Source organism: Ursus arctos, unplaced genomic scaffold, assembly GCF_023065955.2.
Source record: "Ursus arctos isolate Adak ecotype North America unplaced genomic scaffold, UrsArc2.0 scaffold_8, whole genome shotgun sequence".
In the NCBI taxonomy this organism is placed as follows: Eukaryota; Metazoa; Chordata; class Mammalia; order Carnivora; family Ursidae; genus Ursus; species Ursus arctos.
Genome location: NW_026623100.1, coordinates 18,876,798 through 18,897,601, shown reverse-complemented (window position 1 = coordinate 18,897,601; position 20,804 = coordinate 18,876,798). Strand labels below are relative to the sequence as shown.

Sequence of the window (20,804 nt, the reverse complement as noted above, 5' to 3'; positions counted from 1 at the left end):
GTTTAAAGGTGAGCAGAGAGCTGGAATTTGAACTAGAAAAAATTAATTTATTTGGAATACACACAAACTGCTGCTTCCATCATCCTATGGAGATCAGTGACAAATAGGTCAGAGTATATGGAATGTTCATGCATCATAGTGGTGTGATGCCATTAATGTGAAAATTTCCCCACTACTTAACCAATATTGAATTTTTTTTCAAAATGGGCCCCAATAGGTTCTTCTTAAAACCAGCAATTTCACTGAATTAAGCAAGATTTATTCATTTATTTTTTTTTTAAGTGAATACAGTTGTTGGAAGGGCCACACTTGCTTTGTGGTAGATACCCTGCAAGCTAGTTGCAGCTCCGTTGTTTTTTGTTTTGTTTTTTTTTTTTAATCTATGCCATTTTAAGCCAGAAATTGTCCTCAAAAATAGTATTTAGTCTAAAAAGTAATTCTGCAATTAAATGTTTTCTCAGCACCCGTGGTTTCCAAGCTATTTATAATGCCTGTCCTCAGGTCAGTCTCACCATGCCTTGCCCTTTCTTTTCTTTCCTCTCCTCTCCTTTCCTTTTCTTTTAAATATTTTATTTATTTGAGAGAGAGAGAGCGAGAGCACAAGGGGTGGGGGGGGGGGTAAGGGGCAGAGGGAGAAGCAGACTCCCCTCTGAGCAGGGACCCAACACAGGGCTAAATCCCAGGACCCTGAGATCACGACCTGAGCCAAAGACAGATGCTTAACCAAATGAGCCACCCAGGTGGCCCTATCCTTCCTTTTATAATTTGCATGTTTGGAGAAAATTTGCCTCCCATAAAGCTCACTTGATAACCCTTTGTGATTCTGATATGTTGATATTACTCAGTGTTTTTTACAAAATTCTTGTACTCTTGATTTTTTTTTTTTTTTTTTTAAAGATCTTTGGAGCGCCTGGGGGGCTCAGTCATTTGGGCATCTGACTCTTGGTTTTGGATCAGGTCATGATCTCAAGGTCCTGGGATAGAGCCCTGCCCTGAGCTCTGTGCTCAGTGCAGCCTGCTTGAGATTCCCTTCTCTCCTCCCCTTCCCTTCCCCTCTGCTCGTTCCCCCACCTCTCTCTCTAAAATAAATAAATAAAAAAAATTTTTTTTAATTGTAAAATAATAAATAAATAAACAAATAAATAAATAAATAAAAGATCTTTAAGGGAAATTCTGTTTTCTCCGTAAGATCCTTGTTATAATGACTTTGGACTAGTGTCAGTAAGCTTTTTTGTAATAAAATCTTTTAGCCATTTTAGTAATTGACTTTTATTGAATAACCACATATTACAGTTAATATTGTACCCCCAAAAATTGCCAAGTATTGCCCTTGTATATTTACATAGAAGATAGAACAAGGCTCTTCAATAGAAGGTGAGCCTATAAAATTGTTAAGTGGCTAAGAATTATTAACATTAAAAAAAAGTATTCATGTCATTCTCCTGCAAATAGTCACCTGAATTAAATGTTACTAGTATCCTATAAGCATAGAATTTAAACTCATGGACTTTAGAATTACTTACCACCTAGGTTCAAATCCCAGCTGTACCATTTATGTTTTGTTAGACGCTGGGCAAATTATTTAACCTTTTTTAAGCCCAGTTTTCTGATATTTGAAATGGGAATAATACCATCATTCTCATTGAGCAGTTGGCAAGATTAACGAAAGTAATCTGTTTATATGGTATAGTAGGCATTCCATAAGTGAGAGTTTGTTATTGGTCTCAAGCCATTATGGTTTTCTTTCAATGGTTTTCAAGCATTGACCTTTAATACCATTGTCAGAAAAATGTGTCTTTCCTCACAATGTATCACTGCTTCCAAAATTAGGGTCAACATCTCAAATAGTTCATTTGTATCATTCTTAATTTAAGGTATCACTTGAATGTCCATCTACTTATTTGACAAATATTTATTGATGATGCACTAGGTCCCAAGCGCTGCTGTATGACCTGTGGGTCTAATAATGAGCAAAAGCAGGTTTTTTCCCTGTCGTCTTTCATATTCTTATAACGGACAAAGACACTGGGCAACTCCACAGCAAACCTAAAACTACAACCATATCTGGCAGCTAGGAAAGAGAGAAACATGGAGCCCTAGGAGTGTTTCAGAGATTCGGCCTAGTCAAGGGCTCTGGGGAAATTTTAGTAAAGAAATGACATTTGTGATGAAATCGGAAGGACGAAGAGGGGGAACCAGGTGACAAGGGAAAAGACATTCCTTGTAGAGAAAACCAGCACATGCAAAGGTCTTGGAGTAGGACAGAGAAGGGGAAATGGAGGTGAAAGGCCATTGTAGCTAGAATTCAAGAAGTAGGGAGAGAGTAGTTTGACATGAGACTGGATTTTGTTTCCAGAACAAGTGAAGACTTTGAGTTTTGCTTTTATTCTAAAATAGCAAAGAGACTATTTTCAGTTTTATGAAAAAGCCGATATGATCAGTTTTTTTCACAGATTAGGGGGGTTTGGAGTAAATGTGTGACAGCCTGTTAGGAAGGTATTGCAGGAATTCCTATTATAATGTCTTGGACCTGAATGAAGGCAGTGAAGATGGAAAGCCAGCAATACATCAGATGTATAGATTCAAGTAGAGGGAGATAGCAAGAATAAGAGGTGAGGTACCTTGTGGTCATTATAAGAAAGATGCCAAATAGGCAGTTGGATATTTGGATCTGGACCCCAGAAAAGAGATCTATGCTGGGATAATGTATTTTTAAGTCATCTGGGTGTGGCTCCTAACTGCAGGACATGGTATCGAAGAGAAAGGGATTTACTGGGTTTTAACAGGATTGGTGTTTGTTTTTCAGAAGAGCAATGGAAAGACAAAGACTAGAGTGTTACCAAAATGAAAAACTGTGATATCTTAGCTGGATGTGAGATATACCGAGCTCGTGTTTTGTAGTCATTTATTGAAATTTGTTGACACTTGGACTTGTTGAAGTCCTGAATATTTCATTTTCTGTTCTCTGGATTTATTTGCTTGAAATAATTTAGTAACAGAATATATTATCTGTGTACTTTGAAATGCATCTGCTCTGCCTTTTTAGCCAACAGAATAGAGTTTTGGGGTGTGTGTGTGTGTGTGTGTGTTTGGTTTATTATCTTCCTGGTGAGAAATATTTTAAGTTATAGGTACACTGCCAGAAAACGCATTTTTCTACAGCTCATTTGTTTTATAGAGACTGCCAGAGTGAATGGAGGACCTTATATGAGCAGGCAGTGGACCTTTGAGCCAGATGCTTGTTTTCACTCCTCTTTTATGATATTTGATGGTTCATTAGAATTCTGTCTTCACACCTAGCAAAACAGAAAGTAAGCATAAATATGATGTTTATTGTCACAGAAAGAAAAAAAAGCAATAAAACATTTAGGGCTATTGAAGTTTCTTCTTAGTCATTTTATCTTGAAATGATGACTTGCTTTTATTTTATTCTGGATTCACGTTAACCAGTGTAAGTGCATTCTTCATCCATCAGTGCTGAGGAAGAGAGGTGCTACTGAGAGGCAACATTTGTGTGCCATTGAACAGTGCTTTTCTTTGAAACAAAAATTTGCAGGAGATTAGGGTTAAAGTTAAAGGTTTAGGGCAGGGTTTCTGAAGCTTGGCACGGTTGACACTTTGGGTGGGATAACTCTTTGCCGTGGGAGCCTGGCCACTGTACTATGGGGTGTTTGGCAGCCTAGCTCTATTCTCTTTATGCCAGTAGACTCCCCCTTAGTTGTGACAACCAAAAATGTCTCTAGACATTGCCAGATGTCCTCTGGGAGGCAAAACCACTACTGATTTATAACTACTTCAGGGAATTTAAGAATAACTTTTAACAGCTAAGTCGAATGAAAAACTATGATACATAAACATCCCAGAACTACACCCCCTCACACACACACATACATGCACACATGGGAAAAAAAAGTTCTTTGGTAGTTTGAGTATTTTTAAAACACCTTATGCCATTACCTTAAAGTAAGAATTTAAAAGCACCTTTGTTAGTCCAATTCAATTTCCATTCTTAGAAATATCTTTGTAAATCACTGATTAAACCTGCTGAAAATGGATTTCCTTTCATCTAACCTCATTTTCAATGGTTAATCTTTATCGAAACTGTATTAACAGGTATTAATCTTCTCCAAAGATTAGCAAACTTGAAAAACAGTGCCAATCCTCAATCCGCATTTGTGTCTCCATTTAACTGTCGATTCTGGTAGTCTGACAAAAATAATAAATCATAACTGTATTTGCTTTTTCATTATTAAATGCAACTGTATCATCTATTTAAAGAAATAAAACAGTAGAAGGAAAAGCGCAGTCTGCAGAGATAATGAAGTCATTCATTCTTCACTGTTGGCCATTACATTAATCACTTAATGCTCATTTCCCATCTCAAATGAACCAATCATTAGGAAGGTGGCTGTTGTTTATCATTTGGCATAATATAAAAGAAGCTGGAATATTTTTTTCAAGATTTATTTTTTTTTTTTTATTTTAGAGAGAGAGTGCACAAGCACATGGGAGGTAGGGTCAGAAGGAGAGGGAGAGAGAATCTTAAGCAGATTCTGTGCTGAATGCAGAGCCTGATGCGGGGGTCCATCCCATGACCCAGAGATCACGACCTGAGCCGATACCAACAGTTGGATGCCCAACCAACTGTGCCACCCAGGTGCCTCAGAACCTTGAATAATTTAAACAAATTTTGGCTCAGTTATGATGTGGGCAATAAAAATAAATTATTTCCCAATTTTTACTTGTCGAAGTTTGGTTTGCTTTTATCAATTTAACTTATGCAATTAAATTTGATTTTTCTATATGTACTGGTCCACTGCCTGGCAACATTACAAAGTGCTGATCCAATCAACAGTAGAAACAGGTTTCAGTCTACCTAAATTTTTCCCTGTTGCATTATTTAAAGCTCTGAAATGGTAAATGTTTATTTATAGTATAATTAACAAAGATTTTCCCCTCATTCAGTATTTCACTCGGTGAATGACAGGATAGTTATTCTACTCCTGGAGTAGCTCCCTGTTGTTTTAGGTAAGAATAACAAACTAGCATCTAGTTTTGAGGGTATTGGCCACACCGAAATCTAAGCTACTTGATGTGATAGTACATAAATCTTTATGAATCAGGAAACAGAATCTCATGTACTAGAAGAAAATCTACTGAGGTCAAACTTTCTGTTTTATGCTCAGCTCAGTGCTTCTATTTTTTTGTTTAACTTAGGAATATCATGGGTCATAAGCGAGATGGATTCTGTAGATATAAAATATAGACATGAAAGGTGTGTATTACGGAGAAGTGGTAGACGCCAACAAGGAAAACAGTATGTGTTGCCCCAATGTAGATAATCTTTACTTGACTCTGTTTTATACTTGCTCAAGAGGCAAGTTTAAAAGAAAACTAAAGTCAAACTAATTTCATTCTATTTTGCATTAAATCTAGTTCTGACTATACAGCTCTAGCTCCATTAAACATATAATCTTATAAATACATATTTATCTGTAATTTTGAACATCTGTAAAATTTTCAAAAGAGGACATGATCTAAATATTCTAGGCTTCACTCAGTAAGAAATATGGAGTGTGTTGCTTTGCTCCATTGATACTGTTGCCCCGGTGATGGGAAACACTCCTTGCTGCCCCTCTCAGCTGATAACTGACTTTTGCCTGAAGTGTTGCTGTTGTAATAACAATTATGATGCTCAATTACTGGCTGAGAACATTGAGCTGGGAACAGTACATTCCCAGAATTTTTTTCTCTCTCCTTTTATTCAATTGACTCTTTTCTTTTCATTTTCCTATATTTTTCTCTCTTTTGAGAAGAAAAACACACCATTTTTTTTCACATCCATATGTGCCTACATATCTAATGTGAGAAATGAATTATATTTTTAAATATTTATTTTTCTACTTCATTATAGGTAAGAAGAGTACATGTGGTTTTATAACCAGCCTGAAAGTGTGATATATAAGTCCAGTGGTGACATATGCATATGCATAACACTGACATATTTTTAAGGAAATATGAAGTACTGAAAGGTCATGCCTAACTTTTATGACCTAGATAGAGGCAGACATTTCAAATGAGACTCAAATCAGCCCTTTCCCTGATAGTAATAGCACTCAGAACAGATATAAAATAAAGAACTTGGCCCATAGGCTAGTAGAAGGAAGAAAACATGGCACACGGAGTCAAATTGAGCAAATGGACAAAAGAATTTTAATATACAGGCCTTGGTTTGCATCTTTTGTTTTAGTTTGCAGAAGGCCTGTATTGATTATCTGTGCATTGATAGCTATGAGAAGATTTTCTAACTTGGTGGCACAGTCACCTTAGATGGAATGGGGGGTTCACTGCAAGGCAGATTCCTGGGTTCCATTCCCAGAGATTCTGACACAATAGATCAGATGTGGGTTCTGGGGAAGTGCACTTTTAACAAACACTTACATGGGTTCCAGTGCACATCACCCTCTTATCCCTTAACTGTACCCTCTGACCCACCACCAACCCCTCAAGATCTTCGCACTCATAGTCTTGCCAAGCTCCCAGTGACCTAGCTCATGCTCTTTCCTCCTCACTCTTTTCCTTCATCTCCCTGACAACATCTCCTCTGACTCTGATTTTAAAATCTCCATTCAGTGAGACTATTCTGTTCCCCTGAATTTTAAAATTCCAGGCAACTAACTTATGAAAGACTAGTCAGATTACAACTTGTCTTTAACTTGGAGATGTTCTGTTCAATTTCTGTAGCAAATTCAGTAGTTCTGACAATTTTTTAAGAGTCACCTCAATTCTCAATTCATCCCTGTTTCATCTCAATTTCTCGACAGTTTTCTTTGAGTCAGTGTATGTCTGTTTTCATATGGGAGAAAAAAATATGTATTACATCAAAGTGATAACCAGAGTTTTATTTCATTGTTGTTTCTTAAAATCTAAAGTATTGTTGCGGCTACAGCAAAGATTGAGGAACTAGGCCAGATATCAAGATTAGAGGACTAAAAGAGATTGTAATGAATGATTCATTCGAGTTATAGTCAAGGAGGAAGCTAGAAGTCTCAGAGTAAATGCAATCGCAGTAGGAGAGGGAGGGGGACATTTTGAAACCAGAGTAGAAGAAAACCAAAGAAATATCATGGACCAACACAATATACCACAATAAATTACATACCATCAAAGAGATGCAGGGAGACTCCTCTGGTTCTCTTTTCAAGGGCTGCACTCCTCAACAGTCAGATAATGAGAGAAGGTGGGAAAGAGCTCTGATCTGATCGACTACACTTCAAAAACAAGCTTTTTTCAAAGACATACACAGTCTGAGAAATCTCATTAAAGTTATGCCTCATTCTTTTTTATACTATAATAAATAGTCTTTAGAAACATGATACTTTATTGTGGCTCTAATGACTCTTGGTTGAATCTGACAGTACTGACGTCACACATAGTGCCAGTCAGACTGGCAATAGGACATTTTTAAAAAATTAGTAGAACATAAGACTCTTCCAAAAAATGATACATAAAACCCACTTCTCCATGAAAAATGAACGTGTTTCAAAAGAATACTGGCAACATAATCTTGGAGAGTTACATTATAAAATGAGAACAAACTTTTCTTCAATGTCATCCTTGTGATTCTGGCCTGTGTTCCTATTAATATCATGTAAATGTTATGGAAAAAGAGCATGCTGGGTGCCTCATCTGTCTTAGAGAGTGGTTTCGAGATGACAAAGGTAAAGAGAACTGTTTTAGTTGAGAAGGTAAAGAAAGGATGAAATTTCACTCAGCAGTAGTCTGTTGATAATGAACTTGGGCCTCTCCGTCATGCAAAACAGAGGCACTGTGTGAATGTGAGGAACCGACAGGCTCAGAGGAGAACGGAATTTTTGAGCCTTGCTTCCAAAACAAGCCTGAAGAGAATTGTAAGTCTGAAGCAGAAGACAGGCTGATGAATAGAGTTGTCAGGGAGAATGCAAAGCAAGGCGTGAATTTTGGTGGTGTCAGATAGCAACTCCATATTCCCTAAGGGACCCTGCTCTTTATGCTGATGAGAAGGTGAGGAGTGCTGGTAGTTCAAGAGAGGAAGCCTCCCTTCACTGTTTTCCATCTTATTTGGAATTGCTTTGTCATTTTCTCTCAGAAGACCGCATGCTCTTCCGTGCAGAGGTAGTCTGTCATACTCTAGCGTTGTAGTTAAGACTGCAATAGTCGTTAAGAGTTCCTGGGTTCAAATCCCAACTCTATAGATTCTGATACATTTTACGTCTCTCATTTTTTTTAAGTGTACAGCTTAAATTCTTTATCTTCTCATCTGTGAAATGGGAATAATTATTTTAACCGACTCACAATGTTATGTGGATCAAATAAGACAAACTTTGTAAAATACATAGCATATTAAGTGGCACAGTGAGACTCTTAAGTAAACCTTACCTGGATAGTTTAAATTCTCAGCTAAGATTTCAGTTACAGAGATCTTCCAGTCCTCAGGGAATTTACAATTAAAGGAGAGAGACCGCACCAATAAGCACATAATTCTTGAGTATAGGAAGTTTAAAAAGTTGTGGAGCATAAGGATGCAATTAAAAAAAAAAAAACTTGATGGGAAATCAAGCTGGAAGTCATTGTAGATTAGAGTAAGCATATGCTCTCTCCAGTTGGGAAATGTATTATATGATTGGAGGTGAAAATGATATTAAAAAATAGGTTTCACAGTAGTATATAAGACCTTTCTAAAGATGATAGATAATAATCATATCTAGGACAAGCTCTCCCCAGTGTGTTCAGTAAACTGTTATAAGCCATGCACTCAAGCCTCTTTGGGTCAGAGCAAAGGAGAATTTAGTAAATATACTAGCTCTGTAGTTTTGAGGATATTTTTCTAAAACATGCTGGCGCACATATAGAAAGTACCTGTCCTTCATTTGGTCGGTGGAAGTTATATTAGTAGACACAGAAATGCCATCGATTATCAGTGTTGTTCACCAGGGCAGTGTGGCAGGTGTCCAGGGATGTTTTGGCGTATGGGCTCTATATTAAGCAGACAGTCATTGTCTTAAACTTTTAGACACTAGGTGAGAGCTGCTGTTTCCAAGAACTGATATATCTAACAAAGACATCCAAAAACAGGAAGAGATACTCAAACCAAAAAGGTTTTGACATATTAAGATATGTTGATGCCAAAACACTATTTCCATGAAATATGGAAGGAAAAAAATCATCTTTTTGGCATTTAAAATTTTTAATTCCTGTTAGTTAACATACAGTGTAATATTTAAGATGTACAATAACGTAATTCAGCACTTCCATACATCACCCAGCGCTCATCACAAGAGCAGTCCTTACTCCCCATCACCTGTTTAACCCATCCCTGCACCGCTCTCCCCTATGGTAACCATCACTTTGTTCTCTATAATTTAGAGTCTGTTTCTTGATTTGTCTCTCTCTCTCTGTTTCCCCTTGCTTGATTGTTTTGTTTCTTTTCGTTTATTGTTCTGTTTCTTAAATTCCACATATGAGTGAAATCATATGGTATTTGTCTTTTCTGACTGACTTATTTTGCTTAGCATTATACTCTAGCTCCATAGATGTCTTGCAAATGGCAAAATTTCATTCTTTTTTGTAGCTTAATAATATTCCTATAGGGGCGCCTGGGTGGCACAGCGGTTAAGCGTCTGCCTTCAGCTCAGGGCGTGATCCCGGCGTTACGGGATCGAGGCCCACATCAGGCTCCTCTGCTATGAGCCTGCTTCTTCCTCTCCCACTCCCTCTGCTTGTGTTCCCTCTCTCGCTGGCTGTCTCTATCTCTGTCAAATGAATAAATAAAATCTTTAAAAAATATATTCCTATATATATCGATATTGATATAGATATAGATATAGATGTCACTTTGCTATGGTAGATGTCAACGAAATTACTGCCTATGTTCTCTTCTAGGATTTTTATGGTTTCAGGTCTCGTGTTTAGGCGTTTAATCCATTTTGCATTTATTTTTGTGTACGATGTAAGAAAGGGGTCCCATTTCTTTCTTTTGCACGTTGCTGTCCAGTTTTCCCAACACCATTTGTTGAAGAGATTGTCTTTTACCCATTGCATATTCTTTTCTGCTTTGTCCCAATTTTAGTATATGTGCTGCTGAAGCAAGCACTCTTTTCTGTTTTGTCAAACATTAATTGGCCAAATAGTTGTGGGTTTCTATCTGGGTTTTCTGTTCTCTTCTGTTAACTTATGTGTCTATTTTTGTGCCAGTACATAGTGTTTTGAATACTGTAGTAGCTTTGTAATATAACTTGAAGTCTGGAATCGTGATGCTTCCAGCTTGGTTTTTCTTTTTCAAGATTGCTTTGGCTATTTGGGTTTTTTGTGGCTCCATAGAAATTTTAAAATTGTTTGCTCTAGTTCTGTGAAAAAACACTACTGGTATTTTGATAGGGATTGCATTAAATGAGTAGATTGTTTTGGGTAGTGTAGAAATTTTAGTAAAATTCGTTCTTCCAATCCGTGAGCATGGAATGTCTTTCCATTTCTTTTTGTCATCTTCAATTTCTTTCATCAGTATTTCTTTGTTTTCAACATACAGGTCTTCCACCTCTTTGGTTAGGTTTATTTCTAGGTATCTTATTATTTGGGGTGTAATTGTATTTTTTTTTAATTTCTCTTTCTGCTGCTTCATAATTATTGTATAGAAATACAACATATTTCTGTACAGTGATTTTGTATCCTGTGACTTTACTGAATTCGCTTATTTGTTCTAGCAGTTTTTTGCTGGGATCTTTAGCGTTTTCTCTATATAGTATCAAGTCATCTGCAAATAGTGAGTTTTACTTCTTCCTTACCAATTTGATGACTTTTATTTCTTTTTGTTGTCTGATTGCTGTGGCTAGAACTTTCAGGACTATGCTGAGTAAAAGTGCTGAGTGTAGACATCCTTGTCTTGTTTCTGACCTTAGGGTAAAAGCTCTCAGTTTACCCCACAGTAAGTTTGATGTTAGCTGTGGGGTTTTCATTAATGGTCTTTATCATGTTGAGGTATGTTCCCCCAAACCTACTTTGTTGAGGGTTTTATCATGAATGGATGTTGTACTTTGTCAGATGCTTTTTTTTTTGCATCGATTGAAGTGATTGTATGTTTTTTATCCTTTCTCTTATTGATGTGATATATCACATTAATTGATTTGCAAATACCGAAACACGCTTGCATCCCAGAACTAAATCCCACTTGATCGTGGTAAATGATTTTTTTTAAGGTATTGTTGGATTTGGTTTGATAGTACTTTGTTGAGTATTTTTGCAACTATGTTCACCAGAGATCTTGGCCTATAGTTATCTTTATTTATGGTGTCTTTATCTGGTTTTAATATCAGGGTAATAATGCTGACTTCATAGAATGAATTTTGAAGTTTTCCTTCCTTTTCTGTTTTTTGGGATAGTTTGAGAATAGGTATTAACTCTTTTTTAAGAAGCCATCTGGTCCTGGAATTTTGATTTTGGGAATGTTTTGATTACGGATTTAGTTTCGTTGGTGGCAGTCAGTCTGTTCAAGTTTTCTATTTCTTCCTGATTCAGTTTTGGTAGGTCATATGCTTCTAGGAATTGAACCATTTCTTCTAGGTTGTCTAGCTTGTTGTGTGTAAGTTTTCATAATATTCTCTTGTAATCCTTTGTTTTTCTCTGGTGTTGGCTGTTATTTCTCCTCTCTCATTGTGATTTTATTTATTTGAGTCCTTTCTCCTCTTTTCTTGATAAGTCTGGCTAGAGGTTTATCAGTTTTATTGATTTTTTCAAAGAACCTACTCTTGGTTTCATTGATCTGTCCTATTGGGTTTTTTTCTTGTTTTTTTTGTGTTTGTTTTTGTTTTGTTGTTTTGTTGTTGTTTTTTTGGTTTTCTGTTTTAGTTTCTAAATCATTTATTTCCACTCTAATCTTTATTATTTCTTTCCTTCTGCTGGTTTTAGGTTGTTTATTGTTCATTTTCTAGTTCCTTTAGGTGTAAGTTTAGGTTGTTTAAGATATTTTTTACTTCTCGAGGTAGGCCTGTATTGCTATAAACTTCCCTCTTAAAACTGCTTTTGCTGCATCCCAAAGTTTTTGGACTGTTGTGTTTTCATTTTCATTTGTTTCCACGTACTTTTAAAATTTCTTCTTTGATGTCGTCATTGGCCCGTTCATTATTTAGTAGCATGTAATTTAACCTCCATATATTTGTGGTCTTTCCAGATTTTTTTTTCTTGTGGTTGACTTCCAGTTTGTAGTATTGTGGTCAGAAAAGATGCACGATATGACTTTGATCTTCTTGAATTTGTTGAAGCTTGTTTTGTGGGCTAATATGTGATCTATTCTGGAGAATGTTGGTCCATGTGCACTTGAAAAGAATGTGTATTCTGGTATTTTAGGATGGAAATGTGCTAAATATATCTGTTAAATCCATCTGTTCCAGTGTGTCATTCAGAGCCATTGTTTCCTTGTTGATATTCTGTGGAGATGATCTGTCCATTGAAGTAAGTGGTATGTTAAAGTCCCCTACTATTATTGTATTATTATTGATTAGGTCCTTTGTGCTTGTTGTTAATTGTTTTCTTTTTATGTAGTTGGGTGCTCCTATGTTGGGTGCACAAATATTTACAATTGTTATATCTTCTTGTTGGATTGTCCCCCTTATTATTATGTAATGTCCTTCTTTGTCTTGTTACAGTCTTTGTTTTAAAGACTGGTTTTTGTCCAATATGACAAAGTCTGGCTTTTTTTTTTTTTTTTTTTTTTTTGGACACCATTTGCATGATAGATGCTTCTCCGTCCTCTCACTTTCAGTCTGCAAGTGTCTTTAGGTCTAAAATGGGTCTCTTGTAGGCAACATACAGATGGGTTTTGTTTATTTAACAATTCCGTCATAGTGTCTATTGATTGGAGTGTTTAGTCCATTTACATTCAAAGTAATTATTGATAAATATGTATTTATTGTTATTTTATTATGTGTTTTGTGGTTGCTTCTGAAGATTTTCTCTGATCCTCTGTTGTCTTTCTCTCATCATGATTTGCTGATATTCTTTGATATTCTTTAGTGACATATTTGAATTTTTTTCTCTATATTCTTTGCATATTTATTAATTTTTTTAAAGATTTTATTTATTAATTTGACAGAGAGAGACAGCCAGAGAGAGAGGGAACACAAGCAGAGGTAGTGGGAGAGGAAGAAGCAGGCTCCTAGCAAAGGAGCCTGATGTGGGGCTCGATCCCAGAACGCTGGGATCACGCCCTGAGCCGAAGGCAGATGCTCAACGACTGAGCCACCCAGGTGCCCCATATTAATGGGTTTTGATATATAGTTACCACTAAGTTTGTATATAACCTCTTCTGCATATAGTAGTCTATATTAAGTTTATGGTTGTTTATGTTTTAACCCATTCTTTATTCCTCTCCTCTCAATGTTTTACATTTATTTTCTTATATTTTATAATATATATATTTTACAATATAATTTATATATAATATATATTACAATATAATTTATATATATTTTATTTTGTGAGTCCCTTGACTGATTTTTTAGAGAAATGCTCTTTTTTTTTTTTTTACAGTGTTTGTGTTTCCTACCAATTATACTGTCATTTTTTATCTCTCTCTTCCACTTGAAGAGTGCCCTTTAATATTTCTTGCAGGGCTAGTTCAGTGGTCATGAACTCCTTTAGTTTTTGTTTGTCTGGGAAACTCTTCATCTCTCCTTCTGTTCCAAATGATAGCCTTGCTAGATAGAGTATTCTTGGCTGCAGATTTTTCCCATGCAGCACTTTGAATATATCATGCCACTCTCTTCTGGCTTGGAAAGTTTCTGTTGAAAAATCCCCTGCTAGCCTTATGGGTTTTCCTGTAAGTTGCTGTCTTCTTTTGTCTTGCTGATTTTATTTTATTTTTTTCCTTTATCATGATATTTGGTCAATTTAATTACAATATGTCTTGGTGTGGATCTGGTTTTCTTTATTTTTATGGGAGTTCCCTGTGCCTCCTGGGTTCTGGATATCTGTTTCCTTCCCCAGATTAGAAAAGTTTTTAGATGCTATTCCTTCAAATAAATTATCTGCCCCCCTTTCTCTCTCTTCTTCTTCTGGGACTCCTATGAATGTTATTCCATTTGATGGAGTCACTGAGTTCCCTAAGTCTATTCTCGTTTTGCATAATTCTTTCTCTCTTTTGTTCTGCTTTAATTTCTTTCCATTACTTTGCCTTCTAAATCATTAATTTGTTCTTCTACTTCTTCCAGGCTACTGTTCATGTTCATCAAGCATGTTTCTAATCTTATTTATTGAACCCTTTATCCCTGCTATGTTATTCCTTATCTCTGTGTCTCATTCATGTCCTCCACTCTTCTCAAGTCTAGTGAGTATTGTTATGATCATTACTCTAAATTTGCCATCAGGCATGTTACTTATATCTGTTTTGCTTAGATCTCTGACTGTGGCCTTATCTTGTTCTGTCATTAAGGATAAATTCCTCTCTTTTCTCATTTTGTCTAAGTCTCTGTGCCTGATTCTCTGTGTTAGGAAAATCGTGTGTCTCCTCTTCTTGAGGTTAATGGCCTTAGGAAGGGGAAGTTCTGTAGTGCCCTGCCATGTAGTTTCCCCTGTTTTCCAGGGCCTGGTGCTTCTGGGAGTATCTTTTGTGTTCCTGGGAGTGTCTTTTATGTGTTCTGCATGTGGTCTTCCTTTGTGTCCTGGCTTCTTTATCTTTCAGGCCAGTCATCTGCAGAGGCTCGCTTTGCCTATTGTGGGCAGTGTTTTGTTCCTGATCTGAATGTAGTGTATATGAACTGGGTGTGTATTGTTCTGTTTGTGAAATGTAGCCTGTCACCACCACCAGGGAACTATGGCTCTGAAAAACTGCATGGGAAGACATAGTGTGACCAGGAGTTTGGGTTGGTCTTCTGGGAATAAGGAGCCTGCCATGTTGGGACTGAGTCAGTGAGTGGGCGATGCAGTTCCCTGGGCGTGGGAGTGGGGGTTTGGTGTAAGCAAGTTAGGTAGCAAGTTTTGGTGCTATGCTGGTTCCTGCAGGTGGCCCTGTGCTTTCACTAAGGAGCAGGGGAGGGAAATGGCACCAGCCAGTTCCTTTGCTCCTGAAGTGGTCTCTCCAGGAATGCTGTCTCTCTGGGACACACTCCAAGATGAGTGAATAATCTTTGCGCTGTGTGTCCCAAGTGCTCCTCACATTGCTGTTTCCACGCTATATGTCTGTGGTTGTTTTCCTGCCTTCTCTCTAAGAGCAGCCCAATGCCCTCTGGGCTCTATCCCAGCCAAGCCTACTGACCTTTAAAACTCTAGGCTTTAAGCCCTGCTGGTTGCAAGAACTCATGAAATCTCCACCCCCTCTCCCTTTTCAAGCCAACTGTTATGGGGATTCATTTTCCCTGTGTGCTCTCCTGTGTGCTGGTCTGTCTCTCACCCTTCTCCAGAACTGCAGCTTCCCTCCCACTGCAGCAGCCATGATCCGTTTCTCTCCCAAACCGCATCTCCCTCCTTCCTACCTTTTTTGATGTGGGCTTTTCTCTACCTTTAGTCATGGAGTTTGTTCTGCCACTCTTCAGGCTGGTTTCTGGGGTATTTAGGATGGTTTTATAGTTATCTAGTTGTCTTCATGGGATGAGGTGAACCTAGGGTCTTTCTACTCTGCCACCATCTACCCTCTTTTTCCAGAAATATCAACAAAAAGCCATTATTTTAGTTACATACACACATGCATACATTGTTGATTTTTTTTTGAATCTTTAGGAAAGAGAAATGTATATTTTTAGTGTATAATTCAAACTCAGAAAGCACAAAATTTTGTGATCTGCAGAAATGGACTATAGTATAAATGAGTTAGGCAAATTGTTACCTTATTATTTAACTTAATTTAATTACTAAGCTTACTGGGATAAGTGGAAATGAAAACAAGACTGATTCTTGCTTTCTGAAAAGTCATTTGTCAGCAAAATTTTCAGATTATTTTTTTTCTTGGTAGTAAAAGGACACTATGGGACATACATGTATAAGGCAAGGTAAAGCAATCTCTGTCTCAAAGTTGAGAATCAGACCTGCTATATATATTTATATGGTGCAATATTTTTTTTAAAAGATTTTATGTTTATTTATTAATTTGACAGAGAGAGACAGCCAGAGAGAGAGAGGGAACACAAGCAGGGGGAGTGGGAGAGGAAGAAGCAGGCTCCTAGCGGAGGAGCCTGATGTGGGGCTCGATCCCAGAACGCTGGGATTGCGCCCTGAGCCGAAGGCAGACACTTAATGGCTGCACCACCCAGGCGCCCCTATATAGTGCAATATTATTTGCAGCATAGACATCATTGATATGTATGCTTATTACAATAATTTTAAGGAAGATGATGGTACAGAATCTGGTTCTAACGCATGGACAATTTTCCAATGGATGGAAATAATGCATTTTAATAAAGGGTCGCCTTTTCCCAACTTATAAAAAGATATCTATGGATACTCAATAATCCTGACAATCCTGATAGAGATTTGTCAGTGGGATGGAGATTTCAGCTCAACTCAATATTCTTCCCCCATCACCTCCACCCACCTTCTTCTCTTCAAAGTCTCTCTCTCCTCTCCTGATTCATGGACTGCTAACTTCATCAGCCTTGACACGGGAGCCAATATCTTCTTCTCTTATATTGCCTTGGCAATAGATTTAATTAAAAATATAAATCTTCTGAGTAGATTGAAATCCTTAGAGCACTTTATAAATGCTTTTATTTTCTCATTATGGTAATCAATATTTCAGTCTTATATTTGAAAATTACTGTCTAGGTGTTAGTTTTTTAAGATCTATTTTTTTAATAGTGATTGATCTTTTGAGGATCATCATGGTTAATTTTTGTTTGAGGGAACTTGTTTAAAGAAAAACAAATAAAATGTATTATTTTTTTGCTATAGGGAAGGATGTTTGTGTGTTTGGTGTGTGTGTGTGTGTGTGTGATCATACATATTATTACTACTGCTAGAATAGCAAGAGGTGGGTTCCAAATTTCATAAATGAAGCATTTATGAAATACCATTATGGCTCCATCATTAGTATTACAATGTTAACCCAGTGCCTTTGTCTTCAAAGAGCATTAATGTTGTGAACAGAATCTTGCTTAGAATGATACATGAATTCTCGGGGTGCCTGGGTGGCTCAGTCATTAAGTGTCTGCCTTAAGCTCAGGTCATGATCCCAGGGTCCTGAGATCGAACCCTGCATAGGGTTCCCTGCTCAGTGGGAAGTCTGTTTCTCCCTCTCCCTCTGCCCCTCCCCCCCACTTGTGCTTACACGCGCACGGGCTCTCTCTCTTGCTCAACTAAATAAAATCTTTAAAAAAAAGAATGATATATGAATTCTTAATAATATATGAATTGTTTAACATGTGACTTCAGAAGGGGCAATTTTGTTTTAGAAAAAATATTTTTAATGTAATTCAATAAGGAATTCTTTAAGTGTGAGAGGCATTTGATTAAAGATATCTTTTAAAAGATCTCTGACAATTCTTGCTTTATAGGCTTAAAAAACTATGGATTTTTGTATGTATGTGAAATACAGTGTATTTCTCTATATGTTAACTTTTTTTCTAGTCCCTTTCAATTCCATGGGCTCCAAAAAGCATTTAAAAATGTTTAGAATACTTCTTATTCACTTAGTCCTCTTTGATGATTCTTTCTAGCCATATTCTAATTTTTTTAATTAGGCAAATGATATTCATGACCATGGTATATGATACTGATGAATTAAGATTCAGTCCCACTTGTTTTTTTTTGTTTTGTTTTGTTTTGTTTTGTTTTGTTTTGTTTTAAGTATAGGATGAAAATGAGTTATTTAGAATGGAGAGAATTTATATTGTTTAATTTATGTCACTCTTCTTTCAGTTAAGGATTTGAAATGACTACATTGGCGTCTTGTTGAAACAATGAGTCAGTGTGAAAATCTGTTTATTGACAAAAAGAAGTAACATGATGCCAGATACCATTTTAGATAGTTTGCATCATTACCTAAAGGATCTGTTACTTTCTGTGCAGCTCTGCACAAATTATTATTCCCTTTCTGTGACTTAGTTTGGTCCATTATAAAATGTGAATAACAGTATGACCTATTTTATGGAGTTACTATGAAGATTGAGTAAGTTACCTGATGTAGCACAATTAGAATAGTATTTAGCATAGAGTAAATAATCAAGAAATGTTAAGTATCATCATCATCATTATTATTGTCATTTCGATGTTCACAAACATCTATGATGAAGTATTATTGTTATTATCCCCATTATTACAAATGAGGAAACTGAGGCTCAGGGAGGTTGATGCTTACCTTATCTACTTCTAAGAATTATCTGAGATTTAAACATCAAAGATATTAAAGCATTTTTGAAGCATGAATCACAGTACAAACAAAAGGAGTTAAGCGATTATTTGAGGAAAGAGAACAAAGAACAATCACATTAGCAGGTACTTGCTAGATATGCAAGCAGTGAAGTGTGAAAGAAGTGGTTTTTGCATTTGGACTATAATTTATGAGGAATATGATTCTCACCGACTCTAGAATCATAAACTGTGCCCAGGATACCCCAAGGCAAAGCTTCTATGATACTGAGAGTGAAAGCTCTTTAATCTGACATTGGTTTATTTAAATCATACACAATTAGAAACAAATGCCATTCTGCAGTCGACTCCATGCTCTGCTGTTCTTTAATGAAATACCAGATAATCCAAACATAATTAATTCAAAGTTTATTTTTATGGGTATTATCTTTAATATTAATGAGGTTTGCCCATGTTTATTGGAATCATGATTTCTGAGATTTCTTTTTCTGTTTCATACTAAGAAAGTTGAATAATTGAAAACTAGCTGACAGATCTATTCTATGCAGATAATTTTTGTTCTAGTAGATAATGTGGGTTTTTGTTTTATCTAATAGAAGAGCTTCAGATTCGTTGTTATAAGAATTACATTTCCATGTGTACCATCCAAATGCTTATGTTTTTAAAAAATGCATTTGCCCCTTGTGCTGGAAAAATTACCCAGTTAACACCATGATAATAGTAGTGATTTTCAGGAAAGAATCTGTGGATCCTTTTCTCTGTAATTTACTTGCTGTTTCTGACAACCCTTCACAATGGCTATAATCAGTGTGGTGATTTTTCCCGTGAACTCTGCCCAGAGCTGCCCATCACTGTTTCACTCACATGTTTTTAAATACTGCACTACCTTTCCCAGTTTACTATTGATTGCAATTAATCAGTTTTTTTTTTAATTATTAAGAACTTTCCACTTATAAACACTATAAACATGAGTGAAATGTCTTTTTCTCTCGAAACACAGTATTATGGAATTTTATAATTTAAATAAATGTTAGGGATTATCTAGTGTTACCAATCAACACATATAGTAAAAGGGAAAGATGGATTTTCATAGGTTAAGCATCAAGGCCAAGTCACAAAGAGATTAGGTAAGAGATTAAACCTTTTAACTCTCTTTTCATTTCTCCATAATTCGCACATTAAGTGGCTTACTAATAGCAATGAATTAAATCTAAATGTGCAAATCTAAATGTAGGTAATTATTGCTTATCTCAATTATCAGAACACTCCCAGAGGGCAGACACTTTAGTGCTTTTGTTCACTGTTGTATTTGTACTATTTAGAAGGATGATGTCTGATGCTCAATAAATATTTTTGAATAAGTAAATGAATGATTAGTTGAATAATACCCCATCACATACATGCATAATTTTTCCCTTAATTACCTGTATTTTTAAATAGTGTGTATTTTACTTCTTTATTTACCTACATAATTTTTCTTTTTTGTATATTATGTACAATCTTACCACTACATTAAAGGTATAATATTTATCCACCCAGGGGCACCTGGGTGGCACAGCGGTTAAGCGCCTGCCTTCAGCTCAGGGCGTGATCCCGACGTTATGGGATCGAGCCCCACATCAGGCTCCTCCGCTATGAGCCTGCTTCTTCCTCTCCCACTCCCCCTGCTTGTGTTCCCTCTCTCGCTGGCTGTCTCTATCTCTGTCAAATAAACAAATAAAATCTTGAAAAAAAAAATATTTATCCACCCAGCTAGTATTTTGTTTTTTGTTTTCCATATGAAGTCATATGACATGTTGATTATTATTTTTCTAATTCAATTGACTAAATGAATTCATCCATTAATATGTTAAACAATTTAATTTCATTATTTAAAGAGCTGCCACTGAAAATATTTTTTTATAATTACGAACCATGGGTTAAAAATACATGAAATTTATATGAAATCTAACTTGCTGCTATTGAGAGTGTAAATGAGAAAATAAATGTTTAGAAATATTTGTCCCAATAGTAAAACTATTTCTATATCCTCTTCCCTACTACAGCCTTCGTTTCATGGGAAATAGTTTCCCATCCTATTTTCCTTCTTCAAGAAGATCTAGGTACCTTATATATGTTCTGCCAATAAAACAGCGTGATCTTTTTTTTTTTTTTTGGTCTTGGGTCAGATCCTCTTAAAAAATAGCATGGCTTCAAATATAACTTCTCGGTAGTTTAATTTAGAGGGTGTCGCCCTAGAGAATCATGATTAACCACAACTGTGGGGGTTTAGTGTAACAAAAACAATAAAGATCATCAGAATGCATCTTGTATTTGAGTGAGCACCTGCAATGGTGTGCATGCTCGAGTCACCTATTACCAAAAACAAGAAAAAGGGGGGGGGGGCAAATTAGAAAAAAGAGGAAAAAAAAGTAGTAAGAAACTGCCTTTCTGTCATCTCTTTGCTTTAGTGTTGAATTAACAAGCTGGTGATCTAT

At 36.3% G+C, this 20,804-nt stretch overlaps 1 protein-coding gene across 1 annotated transcript in view; it reads left to right on the top strand.

Annotated features, from left to right (window-relative positions):
- The window catches only part of LOC113245852 (neurexin-1-beta), an 819,012-nt gene that overhangs the window by 19,171 nt on the left and 779,037 nt on the right, over window positions 1-20,804 (top strand). The gene's annotated exons all lie outside the window — the stretch shown is intronic.